This window comes from Lissotriton helveticus, chromosome 6 (genome assembly GCF_964261635.1).
Source record: "Lissotriton helveticus chromosome 6, aLisHel1.1, whole genome shotgun sequence".
NCBI lineage: Eukaryota > Metazoa > Chordata > Amphibia > Caudata > Salamandridae > Lissotriton > Lissotriton helveticus.
The window spans coordinates 396,276,485-396,296,165 of NC_136067.1; positions in this window are offsets into that span (position 1 = coordinate 396,276,485).

A 19,681-nucleotide genomic window follows, 5' to 3' on the forward strand; every position below is an offset into this window, starting at 1 on the left:
GCCTCCTAGCCCATGGAAATGAATGGGTAACTTGCAATTAGCAATTTGCTCATTGCAAATTAGGAATGGTAAAGAATTGCTATTTATCCCTTAAAATTCGCTATTTAGGAAATGCAAAATAGTTTGATGGTACATATGGCGGTTCATCTGTAACAAGATAAGAAGCTTAGGGATAGATTTATGATGACTGGTGCATCACCAGGGATGTGTCAGTCATCCTGCGCCACTGTTCCGCCACCCATGGTGTGCTGCATTTACAATGCGGGGCATCATGGGGCAAAAATGGCACAGATGCGTGACGTATCTGTGCTGTAAAGGTAGTGATTGCTGGAGTTGTATCGCAAGTGCGATGCAGCTCAAGCAAGGCTCAGGGGTGCCCCATCTCCACAATGTTGCGTCAAGACCTATGCCTGCTTAAAGCAGGCGCAGGGTTTTGACGCAGCTTTCTCCTATCTGATTGTAAATACGGCACACCATGGGTGGCAGAGCAGCGGTGCACGTTAACTGGTGCATGCCTGGGGATGTGCCATTTAACATAAATCTGCCCCTTTACATTTAAGTATGTGCAGGGGACACAGAGTCGGTGAGGCTTATCCAAGGTTAAGAAGAGATGAGTCCTGTTCACTGAAAAATTAGACATAGTCTTCACCTGCTCAGCATTGCTGGACATGGCTAAATAATAGCTGCAAAATATTACTCTTGTTAAACAATTTTACTATTATAATCTCTGAGATTTGTCTCTTACTCTGCAACATCTCATTGTTGTTATCTTTCTTTAAAGATAAAGACAACATCAACATGAGCGACAATCTGCAATCAGTTGATTTTGACCTCATCATTGAACTCGTAATTGAAACATCAGTGGATGTTGATCCCTTGGATGATTTAAATCCTGAGGATGAAGAAGAGCGTGATGAGGATGCAGATTTGTCCGAATTATATGACATAGGGTGGGAAGCTGACCTGCTTGAGCCTATGGAACTATAAACATTTATTTTTAAAATTTATAATTAATAAAAAGTAAAAATGTAAACCGTTTAATTTAAAAATAAAGACACCTTCAAAAACAGGTTATGTGTAGTGTCTTCAATAAAATATTAAAATATGCTCATAAAATTAGATCAGATTCACATATAAAATAGCACAGGTAACATAAATATAAATGTCATTTCTTTTCTGCTATTTCTGTATTGTAAATTTGCCAAGGACTAAAAAATCTTCTATTTAAAATGTCAAGTAGTGTGTTAAGTTTTTGATCACTGTTATTGATTTACTGTTTGGTAATAGTGGTTAATAACATTTTTTATTATATTTTACCACAGATTCAACTGCAGATCATTTCAAGATTTCACCATGCCAACAATAGAAAGACAGAGAAAGGCTGCAAAACGTCAAAGACAGCAGGTGAAACAAAATAGGCAGCAGTCCTCTAACAAAAAGATTTGTCAAGTCACGAAGAAAGCACCGGGTAAGAGCACAACATATTTCATAATAAATATGTGTAGTAAAAAAAATATTACTACAGAAAATGTTTCAGTCCAGAAAAAGAGAACCAATTCAAATGGAAAGGAAAGGCCAATCAAAAATGTTACTGCTAGAGCAAGAGATAACTCTGTGCATGATAGTAGAAGGAAACAACAGTTTAGGGACATTCGTAAACGAATGTTCCGCAACAGGATAATTGGCAATTTGTTAAAAAATATTAAGAAAGGTCAACAGAAAGTGGTTTTTTATAAGAGAAAAAAAAAAGTTGAGAAAGTTATTGATCAGGCATTTGAAATTAAACTTAAGTTATTTATTTTGATAATCAATAGAATTAGGAAGCTAAACAAGGCAATTTATGATTTCAAAAGAAATAGTAGATGGAAGAGAATAGTTAATCGTAGTAATTTTTGTGAAGTTTTTTCTGGAGAATGGATGCATAGTTCAAGCTGTGAGGCATTTTTTAATGAGGAGAGTTATTTCCAGGATAATGATTTGGTGCATGCAGTTGACACCAGTGGTCGTGCTTATGAAGTGAAAGATGGTTGTCCAGTTGAAAAAGAAAAACTTGTGACAACAGAGACAGAAGAGGTGTTAGGTAATGAGGTTTTAGGAAGACGTGCTAAGGGTCCTGTCTACACCTGGAAGTGTAGTAGTATTTGTAGTGTGCGACAGGATTCCATCAATTTGCTTTGTGATTTTGTACGGTCATTTAATAAGAAAAGTTTGAAGCAGAAAATAAGGTTGTTGCAAGAATTAGATCCTTGCAGAGTGAGAGAAGTGACAGGTTTGCATGGTCATTCACTGGCTTGTCTTTCCAGGAGAGTATGCCAGAGTGTTTTTCATCATTTCAGGATGCTAGCAGTGCATCATAATAAAGTGAGGAAATTAGTTAGAATGTTGTATTATGCTAAGAGTCCAGCAATTATGCTTAAACAATTATGCGCTGCTCTTTTGCATGGTTCTGAAATAGATGTGAAGAATATATGTGAAGAAATTGAGTTTTGTTACTTTGGAAGTAAAGAGGAGAATGTTGAAATTGACCAAGAAGAAGAGGGTAATGTGGAAGATAGTGTACAGGTTTCCAGTACAGATAATTTTCAGAAGGAAATTGCGACGTTTCAGGTGAAATCAAGTGAGAGGCCTAATTTCACTTGTGTGTGTTGTCGACGCACTTATTATAAGAATCAGACTAAGTTAGTGGATTTATATGCAAAAAGTGAAAGGGAAAATAATAGTGAATGGAAGGATTTCGCAACATACTTGATGGTAGAAAATTGTTTTGATTTGGGATTGGATCAACGTGTGTGTACTTATTGTTGTTGCAAATTAAATCAAAACCAGATGCCTGCTAGAGCAGTTCATAATAATCTGGAATTGGTTGAGATTCCTTCTGAATTGAAGGATTTAAATACTTATGAATCTATTTTGATTCAAAGTATCCATCCCTTTCAGGCTATTGTAAGAATGGAGCCAAAGACAGGGAAATTGCCTCCATCAGATTTACAGAGAGGATTAAAGGGAAGAGTTGTTTATTTGCCTCTAGATTTGAAGAAAAACATTAACACAATTGGAGTAGAAAAAGTGGAAGAGGAACCTCTTGTTATCTTAGTTAATGGGGTTCCGACAAAGAATAAGAAAATATGGCAAGATTTAGTAGATGTTAGGAAAGTCAAAAGGGCAACATTGTATTTGAAAAAATATAATAAATACTATAAAAATGTATATGTTGCAGAAGAGGAAGTAAGTGAGGAAGAGGACAGCGATTTGTGTGCTGGTCAAATTGAGAAAGTAGAACCCTGTACTAGTGAAGAAATATATGAACATTATAGTGTTCATCCTTTGCATTCCAAGGAAGTCATGGGGAATGCTATTGAGTTGTTTCAAATAAAACAAGCGAAAGGGAGTCCCATTAGTGTTTGGGAGGAAAGTTTGGAAGCTCGGTGTTTCCCACAGCTTTTTCCAACAGGTCAGGGAGGAAGATATGATGAGCGACCTCATCAAATTCCTGCTTCTGAATACCGGACTTTGCGATTGTATGCAGGAGATGCTAGGTTTCGACAATGCATTCCTTATTTGTTTCATCTCCTGTTTGAAAGCGATCTGTCTGGACTGTCATATGCAGTGAACCACATCTTGAAAAGTGGTATACACATGCAAAACATCTCGGCAAGTGACTTTATGGATAAAGTCAATGTCCAAGACAGTATTTTGGATTCTCACCTGATTAATCTCATGGCGTGTCAGCGTGGTACTAATGAGTACTGGTACCTTCGTCATGGTGATTTAAAATGTATGCTGAGGAACTCAGGTACTCCCACATGGTTCCTCACTCTGAGCTGTGCTGAGTATGGCTGGGAAGACTTACTTGAATTTCTACGAGAGGCAAATGCTAACGTAGATAACATCGAATTCAAGACACCCGGAGAACTGTGCTCTTTGGATCCAGTCAATGTATGTAGGTACTTCAATCATAGATTTGAAGCTATGATGTCTTTCATCATGAATAAGAAGAATCCACCTCTTGGAGAGGTGTTGGATTTCTTCTGGAGAAAGGAGTACCAAGCAAGAGGTGCTCCTCATATACATATGTTGCTGTGGATCAAGGATGCACCTAAATTTGGAACGGATCCAGAAGACTCAGTGATGTATTTCATCCAACAGTATTCTACGTGTGCTGTTCCAAACGCAAAGGAGAAGAAAAGCCTAAGAGAAAAAGTTCTGCGTTTCCAAAGCCATCGATGTGGAAAGTACTGCCGTCGTAAATTCCGAAACAAGGACAAGTTCTACACTAAATGTCGTTTCGGCTTTCCACGACCGGTGATTTCTAAAGGAAGAGTAAACAGTTTGATGTCTTCGCTGCGACACAATGTCATGAAGAAATCACCTAAAAACACATACAATTTGAAGAGGAACGAAGAGTCCAAGTACATCAACGACTACAACCCGGTGATTTTGTCCATGTGGAATATTAACATGGATATACAGTTTGTGGCTGATAACTGTATGGCTGTGGCTCGGTATGTGACGTCTTACATCACCAAAAAAGAGAAGACAGAATTGAAGGATATGTGGGAGGACATTTCCCATGAAAAGAGCCTCAGCAAGAAGTTGTACAGTTTCAGTCTGAAGATGTTGTCGCATCGAGAAATTGGAGCTTACGAATGCTCTGACTGGTTGTCTTCAGCAAGTCTCTATGCCAAGTCCAGGAGTATCGTTTGGGCGAGTCTTGGTCTTGCTGCAACGCGTATTCGAGTTCTCAAACCTGTGCGGGAAATTGAGTATTTGGCGGAAAAGGAGCCAAACAGTACCGACATTTTGAAGACCAACATGTTGGATACATATTATCCAAATAGAAGCAGTCACCTCGACAATGTTTGTCTGTATGAGGTTCTTCAAAATTACATATTCAAGAGGAACATCAAAGAAGATACTGAGAAAGGAGTGTATGCTGTAATAGGAAGTGAGGGATGTCTGGTCAAGCAAAGAAAATGCCACTTGGTAAACCATCGAAAATTGAGTGGCGAATCTCCTGAAAAAAAGGAGTTTTTCTATTTAGCACTTTTGCAACTTTTCAAGCCTTGGCGTGCAGAAGAGGAACTGCTTGGAGATTTCCTCTGTTACGAAGACTCTTTCAATGCCGCCAAGGAGACCATAGAATGTCCTGCTTTTCCCAAATATGTAGAAATGTTGAATGCGGAAATTGAGCAGGAAGCAACGATTGCAGCCGAGATTGCCAGAGACAGTTCTCAGGACAGTCAGAGTTCTGCTTCATTGAGTCAGGATCCACTAGGAGGACCTGTTATCGAAAATGAAGCTGCCACTGCCATGAATGAAGTGGAAAGAGCCATGGCACATGCTCAGGAGGATGCGGTTAACTTAGAAGAGTTGGAAAGACAACTCAACGTTGAGCAGAGGAAAATATATGACGAAGTTACCATGCAAATTGATCATGGATTAAGTCATGACAAGAAAGAGTGCTCATGTACATCGTTGAAGCCTGTCCGACTGTACGTGAGTGGAGAAGCGGGAACTGGAAAAAGTTTCCTCATTAAAGCAATTTCATGCTATTTGCAGGAAAGGACAGAGTCATCGCTGTCTTGTGTTGTCACCGCTCCAACTGGACTGGCAGCACATAACATTAAAGGGATTACTTTACATCGTTTACTGATGCTGCCAGTGGAGCATGACAACAAATTACAATATCACAAGCTATCTGGAGATGCTTGTTTTGAAGTTTCAAGAATCTTGAGGAAAATGAAACTTCTTATCATTGACGAAGTAAGCATGGTTTCCAATGTCATGCTTGCCTTTGTGCATTTGAGAATGCAAGAAGTTCTCAAAACAGAGTATGATGTGTTATTTGGTGGCAAACACATCATTGTTTTCGGAGATCTTTTGCAGCTGACACCAGTGAAAGGGCAACCTGTGTTCAAAATGCTCACGCATGAAGATACCAGGAAGTGCCTAGGGAGCATTGGCAACGTCAATATATGGTTAAACTTCAATTATGCTGAACTGCATGAAAATATGCGTCAGGAGAAGGATGAAGTTTACAAGACTATTCTACAAGATGTTAGAATTGGAAAAGTGACCGAGCATGGGAAAGAAGCTTTACATGCACGATTACTGTCAAATTTATATCCAGAACAAGATGTTGTGCCTGAGAATATTTTTCAGAAAATTACTGAGAAGAAATCTGGAATATGTTTGATGCCAACTCTTGCAGAATGTGCCAAATTCAACAACAAAATGTTGCATTTAGAAAAGCAAGAGATTGTGAAACTGGAAGCTATTGACAGAGTAGAGCATATGGGATCAACAATTATTTTGTCTGAGAATCTGAAAACAAAATTGGATTCATTAGAGAAGAGTATATCTAAAACTGCAGGTTTTGAAAAGACTCTGAATGTGTGCTTGAACTGCCGTATAATTTTAAGAAGGAATTTACATGTTGAAAGAGGTCTAGTAAATGGATCAATGGGTAATGTTGTTGATTTTGTGAAATACAGAAATAGAGATGGAATTGAATTTTTAAAAATTAAATTTGATGGCATTGAGGAAGTACAGCTAATTGGTCGTTGTTCTGCTAGATTTTTGCTTGTAAAAGACTTATATGTTCGCCGTAAGCAGTTTCCTGTTTGCTTGGCATATGCGGTGACAATCCATAAATCGCAAGGTTTAAGTGTAGACAGTGCATTGGTGAATATTGGCAGTTCTGTGTTCAAGGAGGGTATGGCATATGTGGCATTGTCACGAGTTAGAACTTTATCGGGATTGTACTTGATTGAGTGTGATGTCACAAACATTTGTGCGGATCTAGATTGTGTTAAGGAATACAATAGGTTAAGAAGAGAGTATGCGCCACATTTGCCTCAGTATCCTTTGTTTGAGAAACGTGTGGTAGGCCGGAAACGAAGAAATGTGACCAATACTGGGGAGGTTGTAGCAAAAAGACAAAAAGTCAATGAACCTAAAATTACAAGCAGAAACAAAAAGGATTCTGTTGAAGATGTTGTTGGTTTTCAGTTTGAAAACAGTTCTGGTGTCAACTGCTATGCTAATGTAGTGGTTAATGTTTTGTTTTCTCTAGAAAATGTAAAAGAAGAGATTGTGGTCAATTCTGATCAAACATTTTGCAGTTTGTTAAATTCTGTGTTAGAGAAATGTAGCACTGATAGAACAAACATAGAAAGTGTGTCTGAAATTCAAAATCTGTTAGACAGATGTTAAGGCCAAACACAATTCTCTCAAAATATTCAGCAAGATTGTCAGGAGTTTTTAATGTATATGCTTGATGTATTACATGCTGAAGGTGTAGATGTAGATCAGCTGTTTGGGCTTTCTTATCAATGGCAGCATGACTGCGAGAACTGTATGGTATCAAGTACTACTAGTGTAGACTCAGAAAGATTTATATATTTAACTTTGCCAGACAGTAAATCAGTCTCCTTTAATAAGCTAGTAAAAGCAGCTGATCACAACATGGAGTGTAGCCAATGTAAATCTGAAATGATGTCCACATTATTTATACGAACATATGGCCAGTATGTCATTTTAATGTTCCAACGATGTAGGCCTGATGGAACAAAATTGACAACTTTAATTAAAAATTTTGTAGCTTCGCAGTTGTCAATATCAGGAAGGACTTTTGTAACTGCAGCAATTATATATCATGACGTTCCTTCAATAACATCAGGACATTACACAGCTTATTTAAAGTCTAGAAATGGCTGGTCATTCTGCAACGATTCTGTTTTAATTTTCAAAAAAAAATTGCCGTATGACCTTAAAAACTCTTACCTGGTGTTTTTAAAACCAAAATTTTAGGGAAATAATCTCGGGATGTGCTCTGTGGAATTTCAAGAAGTTCTAATGGCTCCTACACAATTTGGCCTTGAGGATAAGTGTAGTTCAGAGACATAACTTCTAACCATAAGACTGGACGTCATGGAGAAATAAGTGCACTTTGAATGAGTTCCGAAAAACTATTTCTTTTTATAAGCTAATTGAAGCAGCCAATCAAAACATAAAGTAGAGGGAATGTAAGTCTGCAATGCTGTCTACTGTTTTACATTGCTTTGTGGTTAAAAGTGATGTAGAGAATTAAATAATTGTAGTAGTCATAGAGGTAGTGTAAGTCTGCTTCATAGTAAGCAGTATCAGTGTCATAGGAAATGTAGAACATGACTGAGCAAGAAGGGGAAGATATTACTATTCCAGGATTGTGAAAATGATCTTCAACATTTTAATTCTGAAAGTTGCGGAAATGCCAAATGACGGGATTGGCTTACAAGAAATCCAAGAGTTATAAATGGGTCTGACAAGATTTGGCCTTGTGGAAACTTGTGGTAGAGAGCAAGAAGTCATTTATTGCATGTAACATGTTTTTAAAAACGATGGAGATTTTCTTTTAGAAAGTGGCGGGCTGAAAGTAATAACAGCACAACAGAGTGTAAGCTGTTCATAGGACATCCTTTGACGTCATGGAAAGTAAGTTAACTTTAAGGAGTTCTGAATTCTGATTTGTTATGTTGTATGGGTTTTTTAAACACAATCATTTTGATTGTGGTTTTTTTTCCCCGCTGTTATATGATGAATACCTTCAAGTCACTGTTTTTAGTGAATTTTGATACATTCTGAGAACAGCAAAAATAAACCATTTAACATGTATAATTAATTCTGTACTGTTTGCATTTATGATGTATATGTAGAACTGTGTAGGAGGCATGGAGAAGGTGAGGCTTCTGTAAGTGTCAAAGTTGTTGCATGCAGTGCTGCACTTCTGCGTATTCTTTCATATGCTGGACTACATCTGCACAATGAGATACCTAAGCAAAGGAAACACAAGTGATGTGATTGTGAAATGAGCAAAATAAATTGCACGTATTTCATTTACATCACCTGTGTTTCCTATCATTATGAATCACATTGTGCAGATCAAGTTTAGGTCTGTCCAGGGAAACATAGGAGGTTTGGACTTTGTTCAAGAGTGCAGTGGACATGACTCACTTCATTGGTAGACCTTCACATGTATTATGTCCTCTGTTCTCTTCAACAACTCGAAATTTCATCTGCAACCCTGAGTAGGCCTCACCTCAAACAAACCTCTGGATAGGACACATCTTATTGGCATCCTGAAGTAATCATTTAAAATTTTAGTGCCTTGCGACACTTTTCTGAGACAACAGCAATGCAAAAGATGCACCATGTTTTAAGATAGGCCTCACTTCATCTGCATCAAGATACTGTTAGTTTAAAATGTATATCTTTAGGACTGTGTAGGGGGCCTGGAGAAGCAGAAGCTTCTGTAAGTGTCAAAGTTGTTGAAAAACTGTTTGTCCTTCAATCTTTTCCCTTGTCTTTTGTAATTTTTAAATACATGTTTTAATATTTTTCAAATGTTTGTTCTCTCTTTCACAGATTGAAAGTATAAAAACAAAAAGTGAGTAATTTAACGACAATTATAAGGTAAATGTTTTGTACTCTTTTCATTACATTTCTATCACATTTAACTTCTATTAGTTCCACTGCTTCATTTCTTTAACCCTCAGTTTCCTGCCTTTGCTACTTTCCTCATTCCTTTCTCTATTACCTACTTACTCAACTCCTTCCACTCTTTTTCTCAGTCCCTCTCTTCTCATAGTTCCTCACTCTTGTTCACTCACTCCGTCTCTATTACTCTTAGTGTCTTTGACTGATCACTCTATCACTACTTGTTCATAATGCTTTCTCTGTGTAGTTGAAGCACACTAAGGGGCATATTATGAACACAGCCAATAAAATTATTGCTCTTTTTATTGGCAGAAAACTGGTGCAAAAGTGGTTTTAGCGGCAGTTTTCTGCCGCAAAAGCAGCTTTAGCGACACATTTCTGCCAATAAAAGCTGCAAAACTTTTATTGCCTATGTTGATGATATGGCTCTATGTTACTTACATTTCTTTGCTGTTTCAATTAATCTTTTTCTGTTATTTTTTGTTTTCTGTTTTCTATTTTTTCTCTCTGTTATTCCTCATGTTTTAATCTTATTTTGAACATTCACTCACATTCTCCAAGAAACTCTTCTTTGTTAATGTTATACTCTCTTTTTTTTTCTTTCACTTCGTTATCTATTTTGTTTTTCACAATTATACCCTCTTCCGTCTTTTCTTCGGTAAATAGATCTATTAAACAGTATCTCTTCTTTACTCCCTATAGCTGTCTTTCTTTTAACATCACTCTCTGTTTACTTTCCTTATACTTACTCTTTTTAAAAAAAAAAAAATGTTTTGGTTAGCTCCCGGTCCGCGTACCGGGAAGCTAACCGGGAAGCGAACCAAAAGAAATAGAGCTTGCCAGAGTGCTAAACATTCTAGCAATTTTTTTTGAAAGGGAAGGTAGTTCTGAAAAGAACTTTTTTTTATATATTTTTGTTGTTTTATATTTTTTTTTTTTTTTTTTTTTTTGGTATTTTTTGAACGATTTTATATTTTTTGGGGTTTTTTTTGGGGGGGGAAACAACAAAAAACAGGCATTGAAAAGGGCTCAACAGGAGCAAAAAAAAAATTACTGGGGGCGGTTAGGGCAATTATGGTGTTCATACGCCAGGTTGATAGCATTTATGCTCATATTGCCACATGCTAACAACGCACGACAGTGCATACAAGTGTGGATCATGTGGCCAAAATTTTCTTGTATATTTGGCACAGTTTCCCGTGCCTCTGCTGGTGTCAATGAAATGGGTATTCTTGATCTGGCCACAGGAGTTGATCTTGGATTTTCCTGCAAATCCCGTATTTCCGCCCGGCTATAATTGAGTGGATGCTTCCTTGTCATGTGCCTGTGCATAGTATGGTTGCCATAACTATATTTCTTATCCGTCCCTCTGGATAATTTTTCTTTACAGATGAGGCAGGTGACATACCTCGCATTCACTTTTTTTTGGCCACGAGGGATCGAATAAAACTGCCAGATGAAACTGGCTTTCTTATGTGAAACCCGGGGCACCTCTTCTAAGAACTGTGGTTCTTCTCCCTCCTCTTCATCCATTTCTTCATCTTCCTCCTCAGTGTTGGTCATCACCTGGGGAGGTGGTCCTCTCTTCCCCTGAGGAGGTGGAGGTGGTGGTGGGGGTCCACCAGCTGAAGCAACTACTGAAGCCATTTCTGATATAGTAATGAAGGTCTTCCTCTCACAATGATGAAAGTCAGAGTGAGGAAAGAAGGAGGGGTTTTCATCATTTGGGAAAAACAATACTTCTCAACCAATGAAAAGTGTTATTTTTAGGTCACCTGACCTAGCCTTACATCATTATGAAACCAAAAGTGAAATGAACCAATGAAAAGTTTTATTAACAAGTCACATGACCTCTCACGCTCATGTTACGCGCTGCGGAACGCGCCCCGGTTAGCTTCCGGGTCGCTGAGCTTCGCGCCTCGGTCCGCGCCCCGGGACACTTCCGGGTGCGCTAACGCGGTACGTCACAAGACGCATTACGCGGCAACGCGATACGTCGCGCTTTCGCGACGCGCCGCGGATCGCTTCCGGGGAGCTGCGTTTCGCGCCTCGGTCCGCGCCCCGGGGCACTTCCGGGTGCGCTAACGCAGTACGTCATAAGACGCATTACGCGGCAACGCGATACCGTCACTATGTTGATTTCTTACCGGTTCGCGGACCGGGTCGCGGCATCAAATTGAGCTAACGGGAAGCTTCCCGGTTCGCGGACCGGGAGCGAAACAAAAAAATATTTAAAAAAAATTATTAATAAACATATAAAATATATTTTTGGATTTAAAGAAGAATACATTTTACAGCTATAGATATTAGCTTTTAAAAAACCAATGAAATTCACTGAAAAAACCATAGGTTATACACCATATATAGTTAGGAATTAGCATTTAAAAAACCTTATTTTACTCACACAAAACCATTGAAATTCCATATATAGTTAGTTGTACTAACTATATATCACGCACCCGCAATCCACTGCTGATCATGTCACATATTACATCATTCATGACATGGTCAGTGACATCACTGATGACATCACTGATGACATCTCAAATGACATCACTGATGACATCACTGATGACATCTCAAATGACATCACTGATGACATCACTGATGACATCTCAAATGACATCACTGATGACATCACTGATGACAACATCCAGTGACTGTATGTTTCTGTAAAGTTAAAATATGTCTTACATATTGAAGAATGAGTGGATGTAGAAGTGTCTGAACAAAGGATTTAGTAGGTGCATGACTGACTGTATGAGTGAGTGATTAAATGTGTCTCACTGAGTGCATGGGTTAGTGACTAAACTGTCTTAATTTGTGCATCATTATGTCTGTTGTTCTGTAAACTGCTGCATGTGTTGATCAGTAGCTATATGATTAACTATATGGGTTATTGATTGGTTGCCCAAGTATTTGTATGGGAGACTGAGAGTGTGTATGGGTGGCTGGGAGGTGTATGACTCTCTGCATAGATGTATGGGTTCAAAAGTGCATGTGGAAACAGCTGTATGGGCGGTTGACTGTGTGCATGACTGTATTGGTGAGTGAATAGATATCTCAGTGCTACATGTCAAAGTAAGTACATATGTAAAATACAGTACATGTGAGAGTTGACATATATAAATAACTGTGCATAAGAGCCAGTGAATGTGTGAGTGGCTGTATGGATCATTGTGAACTTGTATCCAGGATTGTATAAGTGAGTAAATATGTTTTAGTATATGTTTGAATAAGTAAGGTGTGTTTAACTGTATAGTTAAGGAAATGGAGGTGTGATTGATTGTTTGCATGACTGACTAGGTGTGTGTGTAACTTCATGGATGAGTGACAATCTACGAGTCTGTGTTTACACTGAGTGTATCTAAGGTTATATTAGAGTCTGAAGAGGTTCATCGTATTATCACATGAATGATGTCATCAGTGATGTGATCAGTAATGTCAAATGAGATGTCATCAGTGATGTCATCAGTGATGTCATTTGAGATGTCATCAGTGATGTCATCAGTGATGTCATTTGAGATGTCATCAGTGATGTCATCAGTGATGTCATTTGAGATGTCATCAGTGATGTGATCAGTAATGTCAAATGAGATGTCATCAGTGATGTCATCAGTGATGTCATTTCAGATGTCATCAGTGATGTCATCAGTGATGTCATTTGAGATGTCATCAGTGATGTCATCAGTGATGTCACTGACCATGTCATGAATGATGTAATATGTGACATGATCAGCAGTGGATTGCGGGTGCGCGATATAGAGTTAGTACAACTAACTATATATGGAATTTCAATGGTTTTGTGTGAGTAAAATAAGGTTTTTTAAATGCTAATTCCTAACTATATATGGTGTATAACCTATGGTTTTTTCAGTGAATTTTCAAGGTTTTGTAAATGCTAATTCCTAACTATATATGGTCTATAACCTATGGTTTTTTCAGTGAATATATATATATATATATATCAATCCACAGTGCCACGCAAATAGACCTGGACCTAAGCAGGGCGGCCAGTGCTGCTGGTGCGTGGCTTCCAGGAAAAAATAAACTCCAATCCCCCTTTCCTTTCAAAGAGGCACACCGGCACTGGCTGGGTTGCAGTAAATTCACTTATTTGAGTGAAATAACACGAAGGCAAGAGGCTTCCTTATCCCAACGTTTCTGCTTGTGAAAGCCTTGGTCACGGGAGGCAGTCTCTGTTTTTTGAATTGCACCCACGTGGTCTGCTTTTAAACAGCATGGGCCGTATTCTCTTTCAGAGTGCGCAATGGAAAACTTGAAGGCTTTAAATGAAAGAAACATTTGTATGCTCCAACTTTCTTATATTGATGCCCTTTCCATTGCACAAAAAATAATGTCAGCTTCATTGCACAGTTCGAAAAGTTAATTTTCCACTCACATGATTCAAAGCAGCCCCAGCCTGCATTCTCGGATATACATCCTTCTGCTCCCAAACTTGCCACACGCCGAAAACAGGGGGCAAGCAGGTCAGGTTCAACCAGTAAATCAATCCACAGTGCCACGCAAATAGACCTGGACCTTAGCAGGGCGGCCAGTGCTGCTGGTGCGTGGCTTCCAGGAAAAAATAAACTCCAATCCCCCTTTCCTTTCAAAGAGGCACACCAGCACTGGCTGGGTTGCAGTAAATTCATTTATTTGAGTGAAATAACACGAAGGCAAGAGGCTTCCTTATCCCAACGTTTCTGCTTGTGAAAGCCTTGGTCACGGGAGGCAGTCTCTGTTTTTTTAATTGCACCCACGTGGTCTGCTTTTAAACAGCATGGGCCGTATTCTCTTTCAGAGTGCGCAATGGAAAACTTGAAGGCTTTAAATGAAAGAAACATTTGTATGCTCCAACTTTCTTATATTGATGCCCTTTCCATTGCACAAAAAATAATGTCAGCTTCATTGCACAGTTCGAAAAGTTAATTTTCCACTCACATGATTCAAAGCAGCCCCAGCCTGCATTCTCGGATATACATGCTTCTGCTCCCAAACTTGCCACACGCCGAAAACAGGGGGCAAGCAGGTCAGGTTCAACCAGTAAATCAATCCACAGTGCCACGCAAATAGACCTGGACCTTAGCAGGGCGGCCAGTGCTGCTGGTGCGTGGCTTCCAGGAAAAAATAAACTCCAATCCCCCTTTCCTTTCAAAGAGGCACACCGGCACTGGCTGGGTTGCAGTAAATTCATTTATTTGAGTGAAATAACACGAAGGCAAGAGGCTTCCTTATCCCAACGTTTCTGCTTGTGAAAGCCTTGGTCACGGGAGGCAGTCTCTGTTTTTTGAATTGCACCCACGTGGTCTGCTTTTAAACAGCATGGGCCGTATTCTCTTTCAGAGTGCACAATGGAAAACTTGAAGGCTTTAAATGAAAGAAACATTTGTATGCTCCAACTTTCTTATATTGATGCCCTTTCCATTGCACAAAAAATAATGTCAGCTTCATTGCACAGTTCGAAAAGTAAATTTTCCACTCACATGATTCAAAGCAGCCCCAGCCTGCATTCTCGGATATACATCCTTCTGCTCCCAAACTTGCCACACGCCGAAAACAGGGGGCAAGCAGGTCAGGTTCAACCAGTAAATCAATCCACAGTGCCACGCAAATAGACCTGGACCTTAGCAGGGCGGCCAGTGCTGCTGGTGTGTGGCTTCCAGGAAAAAATAAACTCCAATCCCCCTTTCCTTTCAAAGAGCCACACCGGCACTGGCTGGGTTGCAGTAAATTCATTTATTTGAGTGAAATAACACGAAGGCAAGAGGCTTCCTTATCCCAACCTTCACCCAGGCTTTCACAAGCAGAAACTAAGGTCTAGGTCTATTTGTGTGGCACTGTGGATTGATTTACTGGTTGAACCTGACCTGCTTGCCCCCTGTTTTCGGCGTGTGGCAAGTTTGGGAGCAGAAGGATGTATATCCGAGAATGCAGGCTGGGGCTGCTTTGAATCATGTGAGTGGAAAATTAACTTTTCGAACTGTGCAATGAAGCTGACATTATTTTTTGTGCAATGGAAAGGGCATCAATATAAGAAAGTTGGAGCATACAAATGTTTCTTTCATTTAAAGCCTTCAAGTTTTCCATTGCGCACTCTGAAAGAGAATACGGCCCATGCTGTTTAAAAGCAGACCACGTGGGTGCAATTCAAAAAACAGAGACTGCCTCCCGTGACCAAGGCTTTCACAAGCAGAAACGTTGGGATAAGGAAGCCTCTTGCCTTCGTGTTATTTCACTCAAATAAATGAATTTACTGCAACCCTGCCAGTGCCGGTGTGCCTCTTTGAAAGGAAAGGGGGATTGGAGTTTATTTTTTTCCTGGAAGCCACGCACCAGCAGCACTGGCCACCCTGCTAAGGTCCAGGTCTATTTGCGTGGCACTGTGGATTGATTTACTGGTTGAACCTGACCTGCTTGCCCCCTGTTTTCGGCGTTTGGCAAGTTTGGGAGCAGAAGGATGTATATCCGAGAATGCAGGCTGGGGCTGCTTTGAATCATGTGAGTGGAAAATTAACTTTTCGAACTGTGCAATGAAGCTGACATTATTTTTTGTGCAATGGAAAGGGCATCAATATAAGAAAGTTGGAGCATACAAATGTTTCTTTCATTTAAAGCCTTCAAGTTTTCCATTGCGCACTCTGAAAGAGAATACGGCCCATGCTGTTTAAAAGCAGACCACATGGGTGCAATTCAAAAAACAGAGACTGCCTCCCGTGACCAAGGCTTTCACAAGCAGAAACGTTGGGATAAGGAAGCCTCTTGCCTTCGTGTTATTTCACTCAAATAAATGAATTTACTCCAACCCAGCCAGTGCCGGTGTGCCTCTTTGAAAGGAAAGGGGGATTGGAGTTTATTTTTTCCTGGAAGCCACGCACCACCAGCACTGGCCGCCCTGCTAAGGTCCAGGTCTATTTGCGTGGCACTGTGGATTGATTTACTGGTTGAACCTGACCTGCTTGCCCCCTGTTTTCGGCGTGTGGCAAGTTTGGGAGCAGAAGGATGTATATCCGAGAATGCAGGCTGGGGCTGCTTTGAATCATGTGAGTGGAAAATTAACTTTTCGAACTGTGCAATGAAGCTGACATTATTTTTTGTGCAATGGAAAGGGCATCAATATAAGAAAGTTGGAGCATACAAATGTTTCTTTCATTTAAAGCCTTCAAGTTTTCCATTGCGCACTCTGAAAGAGAATACGGCCCATGCTGTTTAGAAGCAGACCACGTGGGTGCAATTCAAAAAACAGAGACTGCCTCCCGTGACCAAGGCTTTCACAAGCAGAAACATTGGGATAAGGAAGCCTCTTGCCTTCGTGTTATTTCACTCAAATAAATGAATTTACTGCAACCCAGCCAGTGCCGGTGTGCCTCTTTGAAAGGAAAGGGGGATTGGAGTTTATTTTTTCCTGGAAGCCACGCACCAGCAGCACTGGCCGCCCTGCTAAGGTCCAGGTCTATTTGCGTGGCACTGTGGATTGATTTACTGGTTGAACCTGACCTGCTTGCCCCCTGTTTTCGGCGTGTGGCAAGTTTGGGAGCAGAAGGATGTATATCTGAGAATGCAGGCTGGGGCTGCTTTGAATCATGTGAGTGGAAAATTTACTTTTCGAACTGTGCAATGAAGCTGACATTATTTTTTGTGCAATGGAAAGGGCATCAATATAAGAAAGTTGGAGCATACAAATGTTTCTTTCATTTAAAGCCTTCAAGTTTTCCATTGCGCACTCTGAAAGAGAATACGGCCCATGCTGTTTAAAAGCAGACCACGTGGGTGCAATTCAAAAAACAGAGACTGCCTCCCGTGACCAAGGCTTTCACAAGCAGAAACGTTGGGATAAGGAAGCCTCTTGCCTTCGTGTTATTTCACTCAAATAAGTGAATTTACTGCAACCCAGCCAGTGCCGGTGTGCCTCTTTGAAAGGAAAGGGGGATTGGAGTTTATTTTTTTCCTGGAAGCCACGCACCAGCAGCACTGGCCACCCTGCTAAGGTCCAGGTCTATTTGCGTGGCACTGTGGATTGATTTACTGGTTGAACCTGACCTGCTTGCCCCCTGTTTTCGGCGTTTGGCAAGTTTGGGAGCAGAAGGATGTATATCCGAGAATGCAGGCTGGGGCTGCTTTGAATCATGTGAGTGGAAAATTAACTTTTCGAACTGTGCAATGAAGCTGACATTATTTTTTGTGCAATGGAAAGGGCATCAATATAAGAAAGTTGGAGCATACAAATGTTTCTTTCATTTAAAGCCTTCAAGTTTTCCATTGCGCACTCTGAAAGAGAATACGGCCCATGCTGTTTAAAAGCAGACCACATGGGTGCAATTCAAAAAACAGAGACTGCCTCCCGTGACCAAGGCTTTCACAAGCAGAAACGTTGGGATAAGGAAGCCTCTTGCCTTCGTGTTATTTCACTCAAATAAATGAATTTACTCCAACCCAGCCAGTGCCGGTGTGCCTCTTTGAAAGGAAAGGGGGATTGGAGTTTATTTTTTCCTGGAAGCCACGCACCACCAGCACTGGCCGCCCTGCTAAGGTCCAGGTCTATTTGCGTGGCACTGTGGATTGATTTACTGGTTGAACCTGACCTGCTTGCCCCCTGTTTTCGGCGTGTGGCAAGTTTGGGAGCAGAAGGATGTATATCCGAGAATGCAGGCTGGGGCTGCTTTGAATCATGTGAGTGGAAAATTAACTTTTCGAACTGTGCAATGAAGCTGACATTATTTTTTGTGCAATGGAAAGGGCATCAATATAAGAAAGTTGGAGCATACAAATGTTTCTTTCATTTAAAGCCTTCAAGTTTTCCATTGCGCACTCTGAAAGAGAATACGGCCCATGCTGTTTAGAAGCAGACCACGTGGGTGCAATTCAAAAAACAGAGACTGCCTCCCGTGACCAAGGCTTTCACAAGCAGAAACGTTGGGATAAGGAAGCCTCTTGCCTTCGTGTTATTTCACTCAAATAAATGAATTTACTGCAACCCAGCCAGTGCCGGTGTGCCTCTTTGAAAGGAAAGGGGGATTGGAGTTTATTTTTTCCTGGAAGCCACGCAACAGCAGCACTGGCCGCCCTGCTAAGGTCCAGGTCTATTTGCGTGGCACTGTGGATTGATTTACTGGTTGAACCTGACCTGCTTGCCCCCTGTTTTCGGCGTGTGGCAAGTTTGGGAGCAGAAGGATGTATATCTGAGAATGCAGGCGGGGCTGCTTTGAATCATGTGAGTGGAAAATTTACTTTTCGAACTGTGCAATGAAGCTGACATTATTTTTTGTGCAATGGAAAGGGCATCAATATAAGAAAGTTGGAGCATACAAATGTTTCTTTCATTTAAAGCCTTCAAGTTTTCCATTGCGCACTCTGAAAGAGAATACGGCCCATGCTGTTTAAAAGCAGACCACGTGGGTGCAATTCAAAAAACAGAGACTGCCTCCCGTGACCAAGGCTTTCACAAGCAGAAACGTTGGGATAAGGTAGCCTCTTGCCTTCGTGTTATTTCACTCAAATAAATGAATTTACTGCAACCCAGCCAGTGCCGGTGTGCCTCTTTGAAAGGAAAGGGGGATTGGAGTTTATTTTTTCCTGGAAGCCACGCACCAGCAGCACTGGCCGCCCTGCTAAGGTCCAGGTCTATTTGCGTGGCACTGTGGATTGATTTACTGGTTGAACCTGACCTGCTTGCCCCCTGTTTTCGGCGTGTGGCAAGTTTGGGAGCAGAAGGATGTATATCCGAGAATGCAGGCTGGGGCTGCTTTGAATCATGTGAGTGGAAAATTTACTTTTCGAACTGTGCAATGAAGCTGACATTATTTTTTGTGCAATGGAAAGGGCATCAATATAAGAAAGTTGGAGCATACAAATGTTTCTTTCATTTAAAGCCTTCAAGTTTTCCATTGCGCACTCTGAAAGAGAATACGGCCCATGCTGTTTAAAAGCAGACCACGTGGGTGCAATTCAAAAAACAGAGACTGCCTCCCGTGACCAAGGCTTTCACAAGCAGAAACGTTGGGATAAGGAAGCCTCTTGCCTTCATGTTATTTCACTCAAATAAATGAATTTACTGCAACCCAGCCAGTGCCGGTGTGCCTCTTTGAAAGGAGAGGGGGGATTGGAGTTTATATGTATATATATATATATATATATATATATATATATATATATATATATATATATATATATATATATATATATATATATATATCACGTCGTAGGT